This window comes from Schistocerca serialis, chromosome 5 (assembly GCF_023864345.2).
Source record: "Schistocerca serialis cubense isolate TAMUIC-IGC-003099 chromosome 5, iqSchSeri2.2, whole genome shotgun sequence".
Classification (NCBI taxonomy): domain Eukaryota; kingdom Metazoa; phylum Arthropoda; class Insecta; order Orthoptera; family Acrididae; genus Schistocerca; species Schistocerca serialis.
The window spans coordinates 730,460,337-730,481,520 of NC_064642.1; positions in this window are offsets into that span (position 1 = coordinate 730,460,337).

Sequence of the window (21,184 nt, forward strand, 5' to 3'; positions counted from 1 at the left end):
TGTTTGCCCTACCTAGTCATTTCTCATCGTTGCCCTTCCTAGCCAATTGTCATATTCATCTTTGTAACGATGTCTTTGCACTTTCACATGCATCTTTATTTCCTCCTTACACATCTTTCATAATTTCGTAAGCATCTTAAATGAATTTTGGGAGCTCCCTACAGTACTATACTTAATATACACTCCTGGATATTGAAATAAGATCACCGTGAATTCATTGTCCCAGGAAGGGGAAACTTTATTGACACATTCCTGGAGTCAGATACATCACATGATCACACTGACAGAACCACAGGCACATAGACACAGGCAACAGAGCATGCACAATGTCGGCACTAGTACAGTATATATCCACCTTTCGCAGCAATGCAGGCTGCTATTCTCCCATGGAGACGATCGTAGAGATGCTGGATGTAGTCCTGTGGAACGGCTTGCCATGCCATTTCCACCTGGCGCCTCAGTTGGACCAGCATTCGTGCTGGACGAGCAGACAGCGTGAGACGACGCTTCATCCAGTCCCAAACATGCTCAATGGGGGACAGATCCGGAGATTTTGCTGGCCAGGGTAGTTGACTTACACCTTCTAGAGCACGTTGGGTGGCACGGGATACATGCGGACGTGCATTGTGCTGTTGGAACAGCAAGTTCCCTTGCCGGTCTAGCAATGGTAGAATGATGGGTTCGATGACGGTTTGGATGTACCGTGCACTATTCAGTGTCCCCTCGACGATCACCAGTGGTGTACGGGTAGTGTAGGAGATCGCTCCCCACACCATGATGCCGGGTGTTGGCCCTGTGTGCCTCGGTCGTATGCAGTCCTGATTGTGGCGCTCACCTGCACGGCGCCAAACACGCATACGACCATCATTGGCACCAAGGCAGAAGCGACTCTCATCGCTGAAGACGACACGTCTCCATTCGTCCCTCCATTCACGCCTGTCGCGACACCACTGGAGGCGGGCTGCACGATGTTGGGGCGTGAGCGGAAGACGGCCTAACGGTGTGCGGGACCGTAGCCCAGCTTCATGGAGACGGTTGCGAATGGTCCTCGCCGATACCCCAGGAGCAACAGTGTCCCTAATTTGCTGGGAAGTGGCGGTGCGGTCCCCTACGGCACTGCGTAGGATCCTACGGTCTTGGCGTGCATGCGTGCGTCGCTGCGGTCCGGTCCCAGGTCGACGGGCACGTGCACCTTCCGCCGACCACTGGCGATAACATCGATGTACTGTGGAGACCTCACGCCCCACGTGTTGAGCAATTCGGCGGTACGTCCACCCGGCCTCCCGCATGCCCACTATACGCCCTCGCTCAAAGTCCGTCAACTGCACATACGGTTCACGTCCACGCTGTCGCGGCATGCTACCAGTGTTAAAGACTGCGATGGAGCTCCGTATGCCACGGCAAACTGGCTGACACTGACGGCGGCGGTGCACAAATGCTGCGCAGCTAGCGCCATTCGACGGCCAACACCGCGGTTCCTGGTGTGTCCGCTGTGCCGTGCGTGTGATCATTGCTTGTACAGGCCTCTCGCAGTGTCCGGAGCAAGTATGGTGGGTCTGACACACCGGTGTCAATGTGTTCTTTTTTCCATTTCCAGGAGTGTAATTTATATATTAGTGGCGCCACATCCTAAGGTTACAATTTACACACAGAATATGCATTATGAAGAAACTCAATAAATGACATAAGTGTAAAAGGTACATACAACCTAAAAATTTCTTAAGTTATAGCAACGCATGTTATTATGTTACATCATTTTAAATACAAGAAGATAGTTAATCTGGAATGTCCCACTTCTTAGCAGAAAAATATATATAAAAGAAGGTTATCTTAATCCATGGCAAAAAGAGTAAAGCTGGAAAGTAAAACAAAAAAACAAAAATATACTATCCCACATTCCATGTCACAGTTCGCTAGTTACGAATTTCATCTTCACATACAAAATTTAAAATTCCCCCAATACCTAGACTGTTATTACTTCGTTTCAGATATATGTAATGTTTATCTGTTAGACAAAGAAATGTCAGATTAGTTTTACAGGATTCAGTACAAGTTAAATTTTCGCATGCTCACAGCTCAATGCAAATCAGAAAAAACTGTCATTCATCAGTATAGATAATAATATAGACACTAAGACAAAGAAAAATAAAAAAAATCAGTGAGGTACTTAATAGTGAAGAGTGCGTCACTGTACAGAGTAGCAATCAATGCTGAGCCACATCTTTACAAAACATTTTCTGTGCACAATGGAGAAAAAATGTACACTTCTCGAATTATTGCAAAGTGTCACTGTTAAGTGATGTGTTGCTCCAGTGAAAAAAATTACAGCATATTTTTAGTCAAAAGGTTGAAAAATTTGCATCAGATAATCACAAACTCCGCATCAAAGTAATAAACTGTGATGCCTTAAGTCACGTAGCCTTTATTAACTTTTGTCACACAGCCACAGCTTTTCTAAAACTTACCTCTTATAAAGACGAAATACATCCACGTGACATAACAATTGACTATAGGAAGACATAGGGTGCCTATGTCCTAACCATTACTCTTTCACTCTTTCTCTTCATTGATCATCATAATGTTTGCCTCATTCTGTTAAAGAACACATCATAAATCTCACAATTGTCATCTCATGCACCTCACCAGTATAAATCTCATTATCCTATTACAACATTAATCATATCCGCTGTCTTCGTCTCAATATACACTCCAAATAACGATTCCCTGCACTGTTTCCGTACAATTATTTCCGCTTAAACAATATTTCATAGCTATAATCGTAAATGTTACAGTTCAGTAAACACAGGATCACTACCTCACAACAGAAACTTAAAAATGTCTTACACCAAAATACTAATCACTCTTCTTCCCAGACAATACAATTACCATCATAACAGCAGTATACCTCATCAAAAATGGCAGGAAGTGTTAAATGTCGCTGTATTATCATCACTGTGTGCAGCTAAAAACATTTTTCCAGTGAGCAATTTATTGCTAGTAACCCTTGTTTCCTCTCAGAGATGGTTAAGAAAATACTGTCAATGTTTATTCGATTAGAAATTATTTATTCTTATCCTGATTCTGGATGAAATTTCGAAGTTAGTAGCAGTTTGTTTAGCGTATGCGTCATGACAGCAAATCTCTCGGTTTATTGTGCGATTAATGAAGTTTGGTGCTCAACGATAATCGCCCGATTTTTCTCAAAAGTTCCCTGCCGTGCGACGGGAGTCGCTCTGACATGCTGTGCAGTGGCATTTTTTACCGCTAACTGTTGCTGTCCGAAATATTTTCGATGTAAGTGACATGTACTTCTATCATCTGGGTCCAGTTTAGTGTTTATAGGATTTTTCTATATACGGTTCCATATGTGAAACATGTGGAAAGTCAGATCCCTTAATCGGGCAGGTAGGTTAGAAAATTTAAAAAGGGAAATGGATAGGTTAAAGTTAGATATAGTGGGAATTTGTGCAGTTCGGTGGCAGGAGGAACAAGACTTTTGGTCAGGTGATTACAGGGTTATAAATACAAAGTCAAATAGGGGTAATGCAGGAGTAGGTTTAATAATGAATAAAAAATAGGCATGTTGGTAAGCTACTACAAACAGCATAGTGAACGCATTATTGTGGCCAAGATAGTCCCGAAGCCCACACCTATTACAGTAGTACACGTTTACATGCCAACTAGCTCTGCAGATGACGAAGAAATTGAAGAAATGTATGACGAAATAAAAGAAATTATTCAGATAGTGAAGGGAGACGAAAATTTAATAGTCATGGGTGACTGGAATTCGGTAGTAGGAAAAGGGAGAGAAGGAAACGTAGTAGGTGAATTTGGATTGGGGGTAAGAAATGAAAGAGGAAGCCGCCTGGTAGAATTTTGCACAGAGTACAACTTAATCATAGCCAACACTTGGTTCAAGAATCATAAAAGAAGGTTGTATACGTGGAAGAAGCCTGGAGATACTGACAGATTTCAGACAGATTATATAAAGGTAAGACAGAGATTTAGGAACCAGGGTTTAAATTGTAAGACATTTCCAGGGGTAGATGTGGACTCTGACCACAATCTATTGGTTGTGAACTGTACATTAAAATTAAAGAAACTGCAAAAAGGTGGGAATTTAAGGAGATGGGATCTGGATAAACTGACTAAACCAGAGGTTGTACAGAGTTTCAGGGAGAGCGTAAAGGAACAAATGGCAGGAATGGGGGAAAGAAATACAGTAGAAGAACAATGGGTAGCTTTGAGGGATGAAGTAGTGAAGGCAGCATAGGATCAAGTAGGTAAAAAGACGAGGGCTAGTAGAAATCCTTGGGTAACAAAAGAAATAATGAATTTTAATGACGAAAGGAGAAAATATAAAAATGCAGTAAATGAAGCAGGCAAAAAGGAATACAAACGTCTAAAAAATGAGATCGACAGGAAGTGCAAAATGGCTAAGCATGGATGGCTAGAGGATAAATGTAAGGATGTAGAGGCTTATCTCACTAGGGGTAAGATAGATACTGCCTACAGGAAAATTAAAGAGACCTTTGGAGAAAAGAGAACCATTTTTATGAATATTAAGAGATCAGATGGAAACCCAGTTCTAAGCAAAGAAGGGAAAATAGAAAGGTGGAAGGAGTATATAGAGAGTCTATACAAGGGCGATGTACTTGAGGGCAATATTATGGAAATGGAAGAGGATGTAGATGAAGGTAAAATGGGAGATATGATACTGCGTGAAGAGTTTTACAGAGCACTGAAGGACCTGAGTCGAAATAAGGCCCCGGGAGTAGACAACATTGCATTAGAACTACTGACGGCCTTGCGAGAGCCAGTCCTGACAAAACTCTACCATCTGGTGAGCAAGATGTATGAGACAGGCGAAATACCCTCAGACTTCAAGAAGAATATAATAATTCCAATCCTAAAGAAAGCAGGTGTTGACAGATGTGAAAATTACCGAACTATCAGTTTAATAAGTCACACCTGTAAAACACTGACGCGAATTCTTTACAGACGAATGGAAAAACTAGTAGAAGCCGACCTTGGGGAAGATCAGTTTGGATTCCGTAGAAATATTGGAACACGTGAGGCAATACTGATCCTACGACTTATCTTAGAAGCTAGATTAAGGAAAGGCAAACCTACGTTTCTAGCATTTGTAGACTTAGAGAAAGCATTTGACAATGTTGACTGGAATACTCTCTTTCAAATTCTGAAGGTGGCAGGGGTAAAATATAGGGAGCGAAAGGCTATATACAGTTTGTATAGAAACCAAATGGCAGTTATAAGAGTTGAGGGGCATGAAAGGGAAGCACTGGTTGGGAAGGGAGTGAGACAGGGTTGTAGCCTCTCCCCGATGTTATTCAATCTGTATATTGAGCAAGCAGTGAAGGAAACAAAAGAAAAATTCGGAGTAGGTATTAAAATCCATGGAGACGAAATACAAACTTTGAGGTTCGCCGATGACATTGTAAATCTGTCAGAGACAGCGAAGGGCTTGGAAGAGCAGCTGAACGGAATGGATAGTGTCTTGAAAGGAGGATATAAGATGAACATCAACAAAAGCAAAACGAGGATAATGGAATGTAGTCGAATTAAGTCGGGTGATGCCGAGGGTATTGGATTAGGATATGAGACACTTAAAGTAGTAAAGGAGTTTAGCTATTTGGGGAGCAAAATAACTGATGATGGTCGCAGTAGAGAGGATATAAAATGTAGACTGGCAATGGGAAGGAAAGCGTTTCTGAAGAAGAGAAATTTGTTAACATTGAGTATAGATTTAAGTGTCAGGAATTCGTTTCTAAAGTATTTGTATGGAGTGCAGCCATGTATGGAAGTGAAACATGGACGATAAATAATTTAGACAAGAAGAGAATAGAAGCTTTCGAAATGTGGTGCTACAGAAAAATGCTGATGATTAGATGGGTAGATCACATAACTAATGAGGAGGTGTTGCAGAGGATTTGGGAGAAGAGAAGTTTGTGGCACAACTTGACTAGAAGAAGGGATCGGTTGGTAGGACATGTTCTGAGGCATCAAGGGATCACCAATTTGGTATTGGAGGGCAGCGTGGAGGGTAAAAATCAGAGACCAAGAGATGAATACACCAAGCAGATTCAGAAGGATGTAGGTTGCAGTAGGTACTGGGAGATGAAGAAGCTTGCACAGGATAGAGTAGCATGGAGAGCTGCATCAAACCAGTCTCAGGACTGAAGACCACAACAACAACAACAACATGTGAAACATGATGCAGTCCTTTGCTCTTGCGTGTCAAATAGTTTCAATTTCCACAAAATTCTCGTGTACAGTTGTCCGAATCGTGTTAGTTGCCTCACATACAAGAAAGAATTTGTGACTAACATGCTTGCTTTTACAAGATAAAGGTTGAGATTTAAGTAGAATTTTCTGCCCAACCTGTAGCTTTTTGATGTTTACTTGCCCCTGCTGAGATATCTTTCTTCTTTTTAATGTTGTTTAGTCCTATATCTACTTTTTGAAGCTGGAAATGGTATTAAATCTCTGACACAATCTGGTAGTTGCTTATTTTTGAGTTCAAGTGGCGGAGATAACGATGTAGAATAGTGTGACAAATCATTGAGAATATCTAGGAATGTGTGAATGTGTTGTCCCAAGTCTGATGTTGACTATGACAATATATTCTGCACTGATTCTTAGTTTCTCACATAATCCGTTCTGAATGGTTTGACCGAGATCAACAGAGTGAAATAAACGCAGGTCTACTTTTACGACGTCGTAAAGTCCATAACGATATATTTGAACGAAATTGTGGAAATTGTGGAACTGAGTTTATCAGTATGACCTTCTCGTAAAAAATTATTGACAAATATTGAAACTTCCTGGTAGATTGGCAGCTTAAAACTATGTGCAGGACCGAGACTCGAATCGAGACCCTTGCCTTTCGCGGGCAAGTGCTCTAACAACTAGCAGTGGGGTCTCTTCACGGCACTGCCAGTGCGTCGAGGCCCAATCCCCTCTCACCCCTTTTTTCATGTCCCCTTTTGGGTCATAGCACTAAGTGTGCAGAAATCTTAACACAAAACTCCCATTCTCCGACGTAAGAAAGACAAAGAAACCTCTTCTCTGAGTAGAAACTGAACATTGATAAAACTTAACAATTCTTCTTGAATCACACAAATACTTTGGGAGTCGAACACGAGTAATTCTGAACAAAAGGTATTGAAAAAAAAGTCTCTTCGTGTAACATAGAAGTTTCGGAAAAAAGGCAATAGTAAATAATAATAAGAACACAAGAGACTCTTAATTTTCTTCTGTTCGTTCTCGTTCAAGGTGTAATGGTTCCACGTGCCACATATTTAACCGACACCCATTCCTTCAAAAATGATCTTCAGCATGTTGCCCTAGTGCTTCTTCTGGTTGCGATAGGTGCTCATTTTTGCGTATTCATACTTCATGTAAACGCGGAATTCTATCTCGTTGTCCGACCCAAGTTTGTTGATGACATAGCTTACATATTTTCCGAGTAACCAGCTAATGTCGTTAGTTTTTAATTTCGAAAAGTATGTCATGTCTGGTCTCTGGAGGAGCGATGGCGTTATATATTCCGTCGAGGATCTGCTGAGAAAGGTGATTTGTTGCCTGATCCAATTCCAGTTATTCACATCACCGCCACTGGTGAATCTGTGGATGAGTGTATCCACCAGACTGCATTTTCCACAAAGGTGTGTCTGGTTTAAACCGATCCCATATAGTCTCTCGTTGGTGTTGATGACATTGTTAACTATTTTGTACCGTGCGGAAATAGCGTCTGTAGATAGCCCGGCATAGTTGACGTTCCGCCATACACCTTTGAAGTCCCAATTAGGGAATTTCTTTTCAATTTTGTTTCCGCCCTCATTTAACTTCCTTTCAAGTATGATGTCGCGCGCTGTGATACATATGTTGCTTCTTATTTCGTCACTAAGATAACTTGCTTCGAGGAAAAAGTTCCTCACATACTGCAGACGGGCATTAATCCTTCGCACATCAATCGGTGCTTGCAGGCTATCGTGTGTCACAGCCGCAAAGAGCTTTGCGGTTATACATTGTGGAAGTTCTCTGAGTACATGGAAAGTCCGTTTGAGGAACAGAGCAGACGCTTCATTTCAAATATCCACCAAACCGAGGACGCCGTTTCTGACATCCAGTATAACGGTAGTCGCACCAACCGTGAATATGTCTCCTCGCCATAAATAATAGGTAACAGTGGATATGATCCCTTTCGCTACTAGTTTGGGGATTAGAAATACCTGCGCAGTGAAATACGCTTTAGACAAAATGCAGGAGTTGATGAATCAGACTTTTTGTACCTGGTCCATACTTCGATGGATGTTCTCCATTTTCGTACCATGAGCGTTCCTCCTAGTTTCCGTCCAGTTAAAAGCAGCCATCGTCATCGGACATGCCATTAAGTTTATTCCCAAAGTTTTATGTGTGTTGTCTTGTTTTGGCCATGCCAGTCGGAGGTGATCTAGGCCCCGCAGATTCAATATTTTACTTTTGTTTTCATTTGTTGTCGCTCCCGACGCTAGACAATACTATTGGATTTCTCTTTCCAGTGTAACTGTCTACCCCTTATTCCTTATTACAACACCCATGTCATCAGCATAACCTCGTATGATAGTTTTCTCACCACTCAATGTTATGCCTGTTAATCTAGCGTGGACAGTGCGTAGAAAGGGCTCTAAAGATACGGAGAATAAAAACATAGATAAGGGACTGCCCTGTGGAACCCCTCGCCTTATCTGTATGGGTTTAGCTGTTTGGCCATTGATTGCTATTTTCGCATTTGTACCAGTTGCAATATTTCTTAGCATGTTGACAATCTGAGGGTGGAAAGCCATTTTTGACAGCGTCGCAAAGAGGTATCTATGACTAACGCGGTCAAAATCTTTGATGAAATCTATAAAGAATAAAGCACATTTTGTACTTGTCACTGAGGTAATTGCAATGACGTCTTTGTGTGCAGATAGACTTTCGAATATCGTTCTGGTTGGAGAACAATATTGCTGATGACTCAATATTTTGTTGGAAAAGGCATAGAGTCTTTTGTTGATAGTAGACGAAATTCTTTTGTAATCAGAATTTAGTAGCGAAAGACGCCGAAAATGGTTTTAGTTGGTTTTGCCTTTACTCTTAGGAATCAGTACTATTTTACTTTCCTTAAACTCTGCAGGGACCGCTTTTCCGTTCAGACCTCATTCGCCATGGAAGTGATCTTGTCCCCAATTATAGATCAGTAGCGGGCATAAAACTCCACAGGGAGGCCATCAAGTCCAGGAGATTTTTAGAGAGGTGAGTTACACACTGCCTCATACACTTCATCTTCAGTAATAGGTGACAGGATGTCAGCGTTTTCTGTTACCGACTATTGTGGACCTAAAATAGCAAGAAAGTTCTCGAGAGCTGCATCGTCACTGTGGTAGGGGCATATAAGTTGTCATAGTACCTGTGGACTTCGTCCAGTATTTCTTTCGGGCATGTGAGCCTTGTACCAGTATGCGTCTGGACTTCATCAATAAAAGTTTGTCGTCTGTTTTTAGCATGCCGCATCAAGTGATACAGAGAAGCTGTTTCATCTGCTACTGCTGGCTTTCGATTTAATTTTTAGTCCCTCCATCTGTTGCCGTTTAATGCTTACTAACTTGGCTTTTATTTTTTTGATATTATTCAGACGAATTACATCATCATGTGCCTGTTGATATAAGTCTCTTAAAACTTTATAATAAAACTACATTGTATTCCTCAACTCCCTGTGCCTCGCTACACTATACTGCATGACAACTTTCCGCAGCCTTGGTTTAGCTCTCCTTGTCCACCCGTCAATGACTGTTGGGTGCTTGTCTGCTGTGCGGAGGCACATAGTCCACGCTACTCTTATTTCCTGTTCCAGTCCTTCGTCAGTTGAAACAGAGATATTCAAATTCCATTGGCCTCTGAATCGACGCGTTGGCTGTACACTTAAATTAAAGCAAGTTAAAAGTGTACTGTGATCGCTAAAATACACGGGAACAGTTTCAACGTTTAATAAAAAATGTTACAAATTTGGTGAAACGTAAATTCTATCTAATCTGCTGCGGGAGTGGCTGGCTATATACGTGAACTCGACTGACGTCGGGTGCTGAAGTTCCCACACATCCTTAAGCTGTAGATAATTTACTAACTTTTTTAACTGTGGCGAGTAGATGCAATGGGGTTGTCGAACTTTCTGGTTTAAAACACAGTTAAAATCTCCACCTAGTGTAGGAGAACACGGAATAAATAAATTAGTTCATCTTGAAAAATCTTCGCACGATCCAATTTATGGGAATTTCCTGATGGGGCGTAAAGGTTAAGCACGGTCACATCGAAAATTTTTATGCCTACGGCCCTTCCTGAGTCTAGTCGTTCGATTTCAGTCACCGGAATGCCTTCCCTTATAAGAATGGCTGTACCGATATTGGCTTCCGTAGAAACATTAACAATTTCTAAAAAGCCTGGGATCCGAAATTACGTTATCGCAACTTCTTGTAGCAACGCGATATCTGTCCCAGACTGGTACAAGAATTCTTTTAGTGCTGCTAATTTCAAGGGTGACTGTATTTTATTAATGTTAATAGTAGTGATGCTATAAGCTTGCATCACAGACGTACCAGAAGAAGCTATTTGAGATGAGGATCGGTATGATTATAGCAGAAACGTGCTTTTCTACAAGCCACGATCTTCACAATCTGTATGCCCATTACATGTACTAACTTCATAGAAAAAATTTTACTGCTTTTAAACAAAGTGCTTGAAAGAAAATTATCCTGAAATCCTGACAATGCATTGCTATAAGTCACTGTGGTCTTTCTCTTTCTCCTCGTCAGTGATGGTCCTGATGACTTCATATTTAATATTCTTTTTCTTTATGTCTTTCTTCTCTGGTGTGGCTTTCGCTTGATGACGCGTGACAGCAAGGCCTGGTTTCGGTCGCAGCCTCCGACGGTGGCCGTCTGGCGCAACGGCGGTGGCTTGCGAGTCGTCAGTATTTGGCTCCGGCGTGTTGTCTGTTGTGTTGTCTTGCTGGCGAGGCGGTGATGCTTGTTTTTTTCCTCCTTCGGCGCGGTGTTGCGCTTCGGAGTCAGCAGGATGTTTACTTGGTACTTCCTCGTACTGTTCGCACTGTATGGGCTGTGCACTTGAAGCAATTATTGCAGCTGTGACCTCAGGCTCAGGGTCACATCTCTGTGAAATGTCACTACCAGCTGCGTCACAATCTGTTCGTGGCGGTATAATTCCTTGTGGGAGCCACATCGACCTGCATTTCATCTCCTTTTTCCACTTCCAACAGATCTTCAGGACTTGACTTCGGCTTCCTGGCAACGGGTTTTTCACAGGAAGGGTCCTCATCAACATTTTTTTCAGTGGGAAGGTTTTAAAGACGGAAATTCATTAACATTAAGTACAACATTTTCAGACGTAGTAACAGGATCCACAACAGCCGCCGGCTCTGTATTACTTGCTGGCAACAAATCGTTGAGTGTTAATTTCCAGCGTTGCGCAAGGTTATTTTTTAGAACAAAAACATGGCGAGGCCAGTCATGACGGAGGTGACCAGACTCGTTACATACATGACATGTAGGGGTTTGCCCTGAGTAAATAACAAGCGCCTTGTGCCCGTCAACAAAGATGTGGGAGGGAACGTTTGCCTTCACCTCCATCTCCACGGAGCGAATGCCGTTAAAGCACTGCAGCTTGAAATGCGAAGCCCACCTTTCGTTGACTATTTGCCTGACAACCCCATACTTTGAAAGGACATATTTAATTTTCGAGTTGTCTACTTCTATGGGAATATTCAAAACCCTAACATATCTAATTACAGCCTCGGAATTCCTGAGTTTTACAGTTCTTTCAGTACCATCACGGTGTATAAATTCTGTTTCATAACCAAATTTTTCCGGAAAGTGTTCTACACTCACGGGATCGTTAAACTTTACAAAAATGCACTATTCATCAGAGTGTAGCTGCATGGTATGAACAGATTCAAAATGAAGGCCAATTACCTCGGTAATCCAGTCGTGTATTTCAAGTACAGAGGGCGGTGGTCGACGGCTGTACTTGTCGAAGGTGAAAATCATGGTGTTTTTTCTCACGGAGTTTGCCATGGTGTTCGGCAGCGAAGAAATTTCGGACAACGCCGAAATCCCAACGGCACTACGTAGAAAGACGACACGAACGAAGACCAATTTATAACACTTAATTCGCGTGAAAAACGCCAATAAACAATCACGAAACACGAAAACACTGGCGTAAACACTGAACGTTCACGGAGCAAACTTGAGGAGCGTGCGACCGCGGCGACAGCTAAAGCCAGACTGTCGGACTGAGCTACCCAAGCATGACTCACGCCCCGTCCTCACAGCTGTACTTCTGCCACTACCTCGTTTCCTACCTTCCAAGCTATTGACAAATATTGATTACTGTTTTGGCAGAAGCTTTTCGTAAAGGAGTGAATGAAACAAATTTTGAAATCAATTTAACAGCAACAAACAATTTACGAGAATCCACTGAGTGATCTGACAAGAGGTCCTAACAGGTCTACTTCAGCCAACATTTTAGTTTAGAAGGAATTACAGGAAATAATGGTGCTCAATGTATAATGGTTGATGCCTTGGCTTTCTGACACAGTTTTCATTTTGTGAAAACTTTCTGTTTCCTTTTCTGCATTTCATTAAAATAAAGAAAATGGGTCTGAGCACTATGGGACTTAACATCTATGGTCATCAGTCCCCTAGAACTTAGAACTACGTAAACCTAACTAACCTAAGGACAGCACAGAACACCCAGTCATCACGAGGCAGAGAAAATACCTGACCCCGCCGGGAATCGAACGCGGGAACCCGGGCGTGGGAAGCGAGAACGCTACCGCACGACCACGAGCTGCGGACATTAAAATAAAAGGGTGGTACGAAATTTGTAATGAATTTTCTCGGACCAAAGTGAGATGTGTACACCAAATAAGCTTATTTATGAAATAAAATAAATGTGTTATTGCAGTGTTTGTTTTTTTATGCCATTTACATTTAACATCTTTCCAGGTAGGATCCTGATCCTATTCGTGCGCTATGTCTTGTAAAGAGAGAAACTTTTCAAAGATTACCTTTCGTATATACAACAAACTGAAATTTTTCTCCAAATTATTTCAGAAGTGTTTTTGATAACACTAACATGAACATGTGATAAAGTGTCCGCTACAACATTTTGAGTGCCAGAAATGTGAACAACAGTGAAGTTAAACTCTTGTGAATGTAAGGACCATCGTTTCAAACGATTACGGTTCAGTTTAGACGACATTAAAAACTGGAATGGTCGATGTTAGTGTACACCTCTATATGTTTGGCACCTAAGAACAATCTGAATTTAGGAGATGCCCAAATAATTGCCAATGCTTCCAACCCGGTTACCGAATAATTTCTTTCAGATTTAGACAAGACACGACTGGAATAGGCTACACTTTTCGGCACAGTTATATCATTCTCTTCAGATTCTTGCAATAGACGAGAGCCAAGCTCAAGTTTGAAGGTTCCGTTGATAAGCAAAAGTCTCGTGATAAGTCATGAAGAGGAAGTTTTGAAGCATTACGAAGGGAATCTTTTAAACTCTGAAACTCTAATTGTGCTTGTTCATCCCAGTGCCATATGGTGTTTCTTCCAGTAAGTGAACATAACTTACGAGTCGCTAGAATTTTATTACTTAAAAACGCCGACAAAAATTTGCTGGATCAAGGAAACTTTGAATTTGACGTTTTGTGGTAGGAGGGGGGATTGCCCTATTTGCTTCAAATCTCTCGGGGTCTGGCTCAATACCTCCCGATGAAACTGTATGACCAAGAAACTTTACTCAGGTTTTTCCAAACTCTGATTTTCCGAAATTGACAATGATTCCCGAATCATCAAAAATACCCAATAAATTTCTAAAAATACGGTTCTGTTGTGATCATGATTTTTCTCCTATAATAATATCATCAACATAGGATTTTATGTGTCTTGTCAAGTAGTGAAGTAAAGTACTGTTCAGGCCACGAAGAAAGGTTTGTTGCGGCCAAAGGATAATTTACGACACTTGTAACACACACCATAGCACAAGGAAACATTATATTTTCTATAGTCTGGGTGTAACACCATTTGCCAAAACCTAACACGGAGGTTTACAGAAGATTAGCAGTAGTAGTAGTAGTAGTAGTTCATCCACAGATCTCTTTTTACAAGGATATAGGACATGTCAAAGTATTTACAAATTTAGATCAATTGAAAACAAGCTAATTCATATACACGTGTATTTACATTCTCGTTAGAGACAATCATTAGATTTACTCCTGGTATACAATACTATTTTTACAAATAACATATTAAATAATGTAATGCCACATTGTTCACTCATATCTCACTATCATCCACTGCACACATTATACACATATTGTTTCATAAAACTTCACTCACTAGACACACACACACACACACACACACACACACACACACACACACACACACACTGGTGATCAAAGATAAAATTTCCACACCATAAAAATTTTGCAAGAGTTCTTCTAATGATTGTGGTTATCTGTTTGAGCCTTGTGCGGCTGGCGTTAATGCCGTTCATAGCTTGGCCTCTTGTAATAGCGATAGTGCGTCTTGTTTTCTTGGTGTGTTCACTGGCGTCACTATTTCTATTGCCTTGTCTGTCCGTGAGTAGCAGCAGCAGCAGCGCTTATCGATAGCGCGTACTGTGGTACCATCTTTGGAGCGGCCTCTAGTGTTTCCGGGTCGTCGTGTGTTGAGAAGGTTGAGTTGGGACGGGGCAGCAGTGCTCGCCCGACCGCTGGCGACACACATGCGCTGTCCGACGGAAGGATGTGGTCGCGAGAGGGCACGACCACGTCAAGGACGGGATCCAACGAGTTTTAGTTGAGTGGGCCATGATATTCGAGTAGTGTAACTTTCACCTGTGTGTGTGTGTGTGTGTGTGTGTCGCCCGTCGAAGTGTCCTCATGACAATAAGTTGTCAGTCGACGATTTATACTGGGATCTTTTCGGTGCCTGACTTGAGTGGGGACGACCGTTGGTTGGTCGTTCGGTCGGTCGTCGCTGCGGACGACGTGCATTTGGTTTTCCGACCACTTCTGACTTCCCTGTGTTTGTGCCAACTTATAATTCGTCCGTGTCGTTTCACAGTGACAGGTTTTAGTATTGTTTGAGACAATGTGGAATTGTCTTCGCGGATCCGTGTGTATCTTGTGTAGTTTTTAATGTCCAGTTATGTAAATGGTGCCTGCATTCGGGTGTTGGCAGATCGGCTTCGGACGGAGCAGCCTGGAGATCCGCAGCGCTAGGGCACATCGAGACCACTGACGGCGTACCGGCACTGTCGGACCGAGTGGCTGTAGCCGACGACCGACCCCAGGACGTTTGAAGTTGAGTGAACCGTGTCCAGTGCTGGAACCTCCACTGTTTGAGATCTCGCTGTTATTTGAGTGTTGCTGTTTCCAGGCTCGGTGAGGCCAACCACAACAAGTGGAGTCGGTCAGGTCGGCATTGGCAGAAGCTATTAGCCGCCTTCTACTCCTTGATGTTAGTTTGGATTTAGTATTTTTCTTACTAGTCTAGTGCAGCCAGCGTATTTTCTGCCTTGTGCCCGCTAACGCCCCAGTTACCTGCCCTGGAGGTAGCGTACGTTCCGGACAGTGTACCCTTCCTCATCGTGTTGCTGCTGTCCGACACGGCTTGTAGTTTGACATCCTCTTGAACTGTACTGTGTATTTGTTTTTGGGAAGTCTACCTTGGTTCTAGTGTTTACTTCATCTTTGGGTGTGTTTCTGACGACGTGGTACTGTCCGTCTCTTCCCTCTTGCCAAAAAATGTTCCATCATTGTACCAGTAATCGGACGTTAGGCGGATTGGTTAGTCGGTCGGTGCTTAAGCTACCCCTCGTGTGAGTTGCCATCCCGTTATGTGAGTGCAACTCTTGGCTGCCTGTCTCACCGCTTACACAGCTGTAGTCACCTTCCTCAGGTCGATCCAGGGAGCTCTGTCTGTGGATCACTCCGTCTTATTTGATGAAGTGGTTATAATTGTTAAAAATTTACCGTGATGTTACAACATGTACTTGGCTTCCTCACTTGTAATTGAGGCCTTCAGATATTAATTTTTAGCAAACTGCTTGTGGCTTTGAGCTGACAAGTAATTTTCAATTTTGTTATAATAAGGCCTTCAGCCATCATTATAGCAGTTTGTTAATATTGTTTAAAATGGTTTTAGTACTTTTTACTATGTAATTGCCGCCTTACTTGTAATTGAGACTTTCAGCCGTTGCGTATTCTGAAATTGCTTCTGGCCATCAGCCGACGAGTAATTTTGAACCTTCTTAATCAAGCCTTCAGCCGTTCATTGTGTGTAACATACCTCGTGGCCTTCAGCCGACAATAACTTGCAATCCTTCTAATAAGGCTTTCAGCCACCAGTGTAGTAAAATCTTTGATAAAATGATTGTTGAGAGTTTTGACTTTCAAATATAAAATGTATGTGTTTTCTGTGCAATCAACAGTAACTGATTAGGCCCCGTCCACACCTTTCCTGCTTGCCGTAAGTCCCACGTCCCACAGTTCCTGTTGAAATAGTAGTTTTAATCTGTCTAGAATCTAATACAAGTGTAATCGAGCCATCTTTCTTCTTCACAATATGTGATGCGCTGTTATATGAATTGACTGTGGGTTCTATGATGCCCTGTTCCATCATTCACTGAATTTCTCCTTTCACTTTTCCTCTGCAGCTGGAATGATGAATGGTTTAATGCAAAACATATTGTGCTCTTTGACCCGGAATTTGTCGAAAACCCTTGATAGTTCCTGCACGATGTACAATGTAAAATGTGAGCAGAATGTCAATAAGATCCTTTCTGTCAGTTTATGTACATTACTCTATCTATCTTTTCCTGAATGAGACTCTGTTTATCGATTGCCTGATCCATTTCATCATAAAATGCATGTGCGCAACTTGTGTCATTACGAAAGTAATCGGATGGAATTTGAGATGCATTATCTGTCAAAACACATACAAAATCTATTTATTCGTCTTATTTCGAGATCCAGACTTGAAACGTTAATAAAACTTACTTACCTTTCACTTAAATTCCTACTTCGGCGTCATTGAAATTCAAAGCAGCTTTATACACGTATCAAAAAAGTTTTGCATCACCCCTGTTCCTAGAACTCCTGAATATAGACGTTGACTGTGGATATTGTGTCACAGACACGGTCCCTTTGACTGTTCAGAGATGGCACTAAACCCGCCCAAAGATGTAAATAGCCATGCATGAGCTGCGCCTACTGGGCGGAAGGGGTCCTATAGCTGATCAGTTCCAGTCATTCCACCTGGAAAGAGGTACGCGGCTCGTGTTGTCTGTAGTTCAACCATGCCTAGACGGTCAATACTGCAGTTCGATGTTATTCGGACATGGGGGAGTAACAGAGAGACAGGAATTGTTGATGACATGCTTCTCTCAGGCAGCCCCAGGGCTACTACTGCAGTGGATTACCGCTACCTGCGGATTATGACTCGGACGAACCCTGACAGCAACGCCACCATGTTGACTAATGGTTTACGTGCAGCCACAGAACGTCGTGTTACGACTCAGACTGGGCGCAATGGAGTGCATGGTGCACAACTTCACTCCCGACGTCCTTGGTGAGGTCCATCTTTGCAACAACGACACCATGCAACGCGGTACAGATGGGCCCGACAGTAAGTCGAATGGATCGCTCAGGATTCGCATCATGTTCTCTTCACTGATGAGTGTCGCATCTGCCTTCAGCCAGATAATCGTTGGAGACCTGTTTGGAGGCAACCCTGTCAGGCTGAACGCCTTAGACTCACTCTCCAGCGAGTGTAGCAAGGTGGAAGCTCCCTGCTGTTTTGGGGTAGTATTATGTGGAGCCAACGTACGCCGCAGTTGGTCATGGAAGGCGCCGTAACGGCTGTACGACACGTGAATGCCTCCTCTGGCTGATAGTGCAACCATATCATCCGCATATTGGCGAGGTATTCGTCTTCATAGACGACAATTCGCGCCCCCATCGTGCACATCTTGTGAATGACTTCCTTCACGATAACGACATCGATCGACTACAGTGGCCAGCATGTTCTCCAGACATGAACCCTATCTAATATGCCTGGGATAGATTGAAAAGGACTCTTTATGGACGATATGACCCACCAACCACTTTGAGGGATCCACGCCGAATCTCCGGTAAGGAGTGGGACAATCTGGACCAACAGCACCCTGATGAACTTTTGGATAGTATGCCACGACGATTACATGCATGCATGAATGCAAGAGGATGCGGGCTTTCAGACATTAATAATGTGGTGAGGTGTTGATAGTGACCCTCAGCTACGTACTCACTGACTCAGAGTTGCAATATTAAAAGTTTTGGCTGGTTTCGTTGTCTAGGGGCTGGGGTACGTAGTTGCCGCATTACAGGCCAAATACTGATGAGTCTACAGTATACGATAAGAATACACACATGAATCGAATGTTCGAAGGTTTCTATCACTCGTCAATTGCGAATTATGAATGTAACATATAAAGTTATAAATGAAAGTTTTCAATTAAATAAAATCTGCAGGTACCTCTTAGCGACTTTAAATGATGAGTACGATAGTAGAAGTACTTTTGAGAATGCGGTACACTTCTGCAAAAGACTTATTTGTGTCGATGGTCCAGCAATTAAATAAAATATAAGTTGAATAACATGGAAACAATAGATTCCTACAGTACGTAATTAGTTATGAACAACAACACAGCTCGCGAGATATTCACCTCTAAACGCACACTGCGTCTTCACTGTAGAAGCCACGGAAATCTCACAAGTGCAAAAGTCGCCACTCCAAAGAATTTCTATCTGCCGCGACGCGCGCAAACCGCTCCACTCTCTCCAAGTCTCTGCCGCGACTATGTGCGTCCATCGCGCCGTCCCTGTCCTTACTCACTCCCGTGTCCCGTCCCTTACTCCCCAGAACTGCCGCACTGACAGACCTCCCCCTCCTCCTCGGAGACGATCGCTGTGATTGGCTAGAGCGCTCCGCCCTGTCTTCAAGCCGACGCCCACTCACGAACATAGTGAAACATGCGAAATACTGGAGTTACATTTAAATAACTTGAAATTAAATAAATATTCCTACAGCTGGACCATAAAAACGCTCTAACACACGTTATTAGATACACAAACAAATTAAATAAACATATATGAAAGGACTAGAACAAAAGGTAGGTCAGTAGCCTAAAGTCTCTGTGCTTTCTAAAACACAGTAAATATTTAACCAATTTCTTCATGAATAGTAGATATAGAGATATAAACAAAGACATACATGGATAAATATATTTATAAGCATGCTGCTACCGTTTCTTCGTGTAACTGTGGAGTACTTATGGCCGAACGCGATCCATAGTAATCGGCCTCTTTGACCTCATATAATGCATGTGCTATTCAAGTTGCATGCCTGTAATTTGTACCAATTTACACTCCTGGAAATGGAAAAAAGAACACATTGACACCGGTGTGTCAGACCCACCATACTTGCTCCGGACACTGCGAGAGGGCTGTACAAGCAATAGTCACACGCACGGCACAGCGGACACACCAGGAACCGCGGTGTTGGCCGTCGAATGGCGCTAGCTGCGCAGCATTTTTGCACCGCCGCCGTCAGTGACAGCCAATTTGCCGTGGCATACGGAGCTCCATCGCAGTCTTTAACACTGGTAGCATGCCGCGACAGCGTGGACGTGAACCGTATGTGCAGTTGACGGACTTTGAGCGAGGGCGTATAGTGGGCATGCGGGAGGCCGGGTGGACGTACCACCGAATTGCTCAACACGTGGGGCGTGAGGTCTCCACAGTACATCGATGTTGTCGCCAGTGGTCGGCGGAAGGTGCACGTGCCCGTCGACCTGGGACCGGACCGCAGCGACGCACGGATGCACGCCAAGACCGTAGGATCCTACGCAGTGCCGTAGGGGACCGCACCGCCACTTCCCAGCAAATTAGGGACACTGTTGCTCCTGGGGTGTCGGCGAGGACCATTCGCAACCGTCTCCATGAAGCTGGGCTACGGTCCCGCACACCGTTAGGCCGTCTTCCGCTCACGCCCCAACATCGTGCAGCCCGCCTCCAGTGGGCTAGCGACAGGCGTGAATGGAGGGACGAATGGAGACGTGTCGTCTTCAGCGGTGAGAGTCGCTTCTGCCTTGGTGCCAATGATGGTCGTATGCGTGTTTGGCGCCGTGCAGGTGAGCTCCACAATCAGGACTGCATACGACCGAGGCACACAGGGCCAACACCCGGCATCATGGTGTGGGGAGCGATCTCCTACACTGGCCGTACACCAATGGTGATCGTCGAGGGGACACTGAATAGTGCACGGTACATCCAAACCGTCATCGAACCCATCGTTCTACCATTCCTAGACCGGCAAGGGAACTTGCTGTTCCAATAGGACAATGCACGTCCGCATGTATCCCGTGCCACCCAAAGTGCTCTAGAAGGTGTAAGTCAACTACCCTGGCCAGCAAGATCTCCGGTTCTGTCCCCCATTGAGCATGTTTGGGACTGGATGAAGCGTCGTCTTACGCGGTCTGCACGTCCAGCACGAACGCTGGTCCAACTGAGGCGCCAGGTGGAAATGGCATGGCAAGCCGTTCCACAGGACTACATCCAGCATCTCTACGATCGTCTCCATGGGAGAATAGCAGCCTGCATTGCTGCGAAAGGTGGATATACACTGTACTAGTGCCGACATTGTGCATGCTCTGTTGCCGGTGTCTATGTGCCTGTGGTTCTGTCAGTGTGATCATGTGATGTGTCTGACCCCAGGAATGTGTCAATAAAGTCTCCCCTTCCTGGGACAATGAATTCACGGTGTTCTTATTTCAATTTCCAGGAGTGTATGTTTACACTAATAGCTTTCTAAGGACACGTCTATCGACGAAGTCGGATGAAGCGTTTAAATTTTGGAAATTCGTTACTGGGTGTTACTTGTTTAATTTACCGTCAGATACTAAACTTTAATCTAATAAAGACATTGAAAATCTGAATACACCATCGGAATTGTCGTGCAAATAATGGTAATGTACACGTTTCGTTTTGAGGTGTCATGATTCCTCCGGC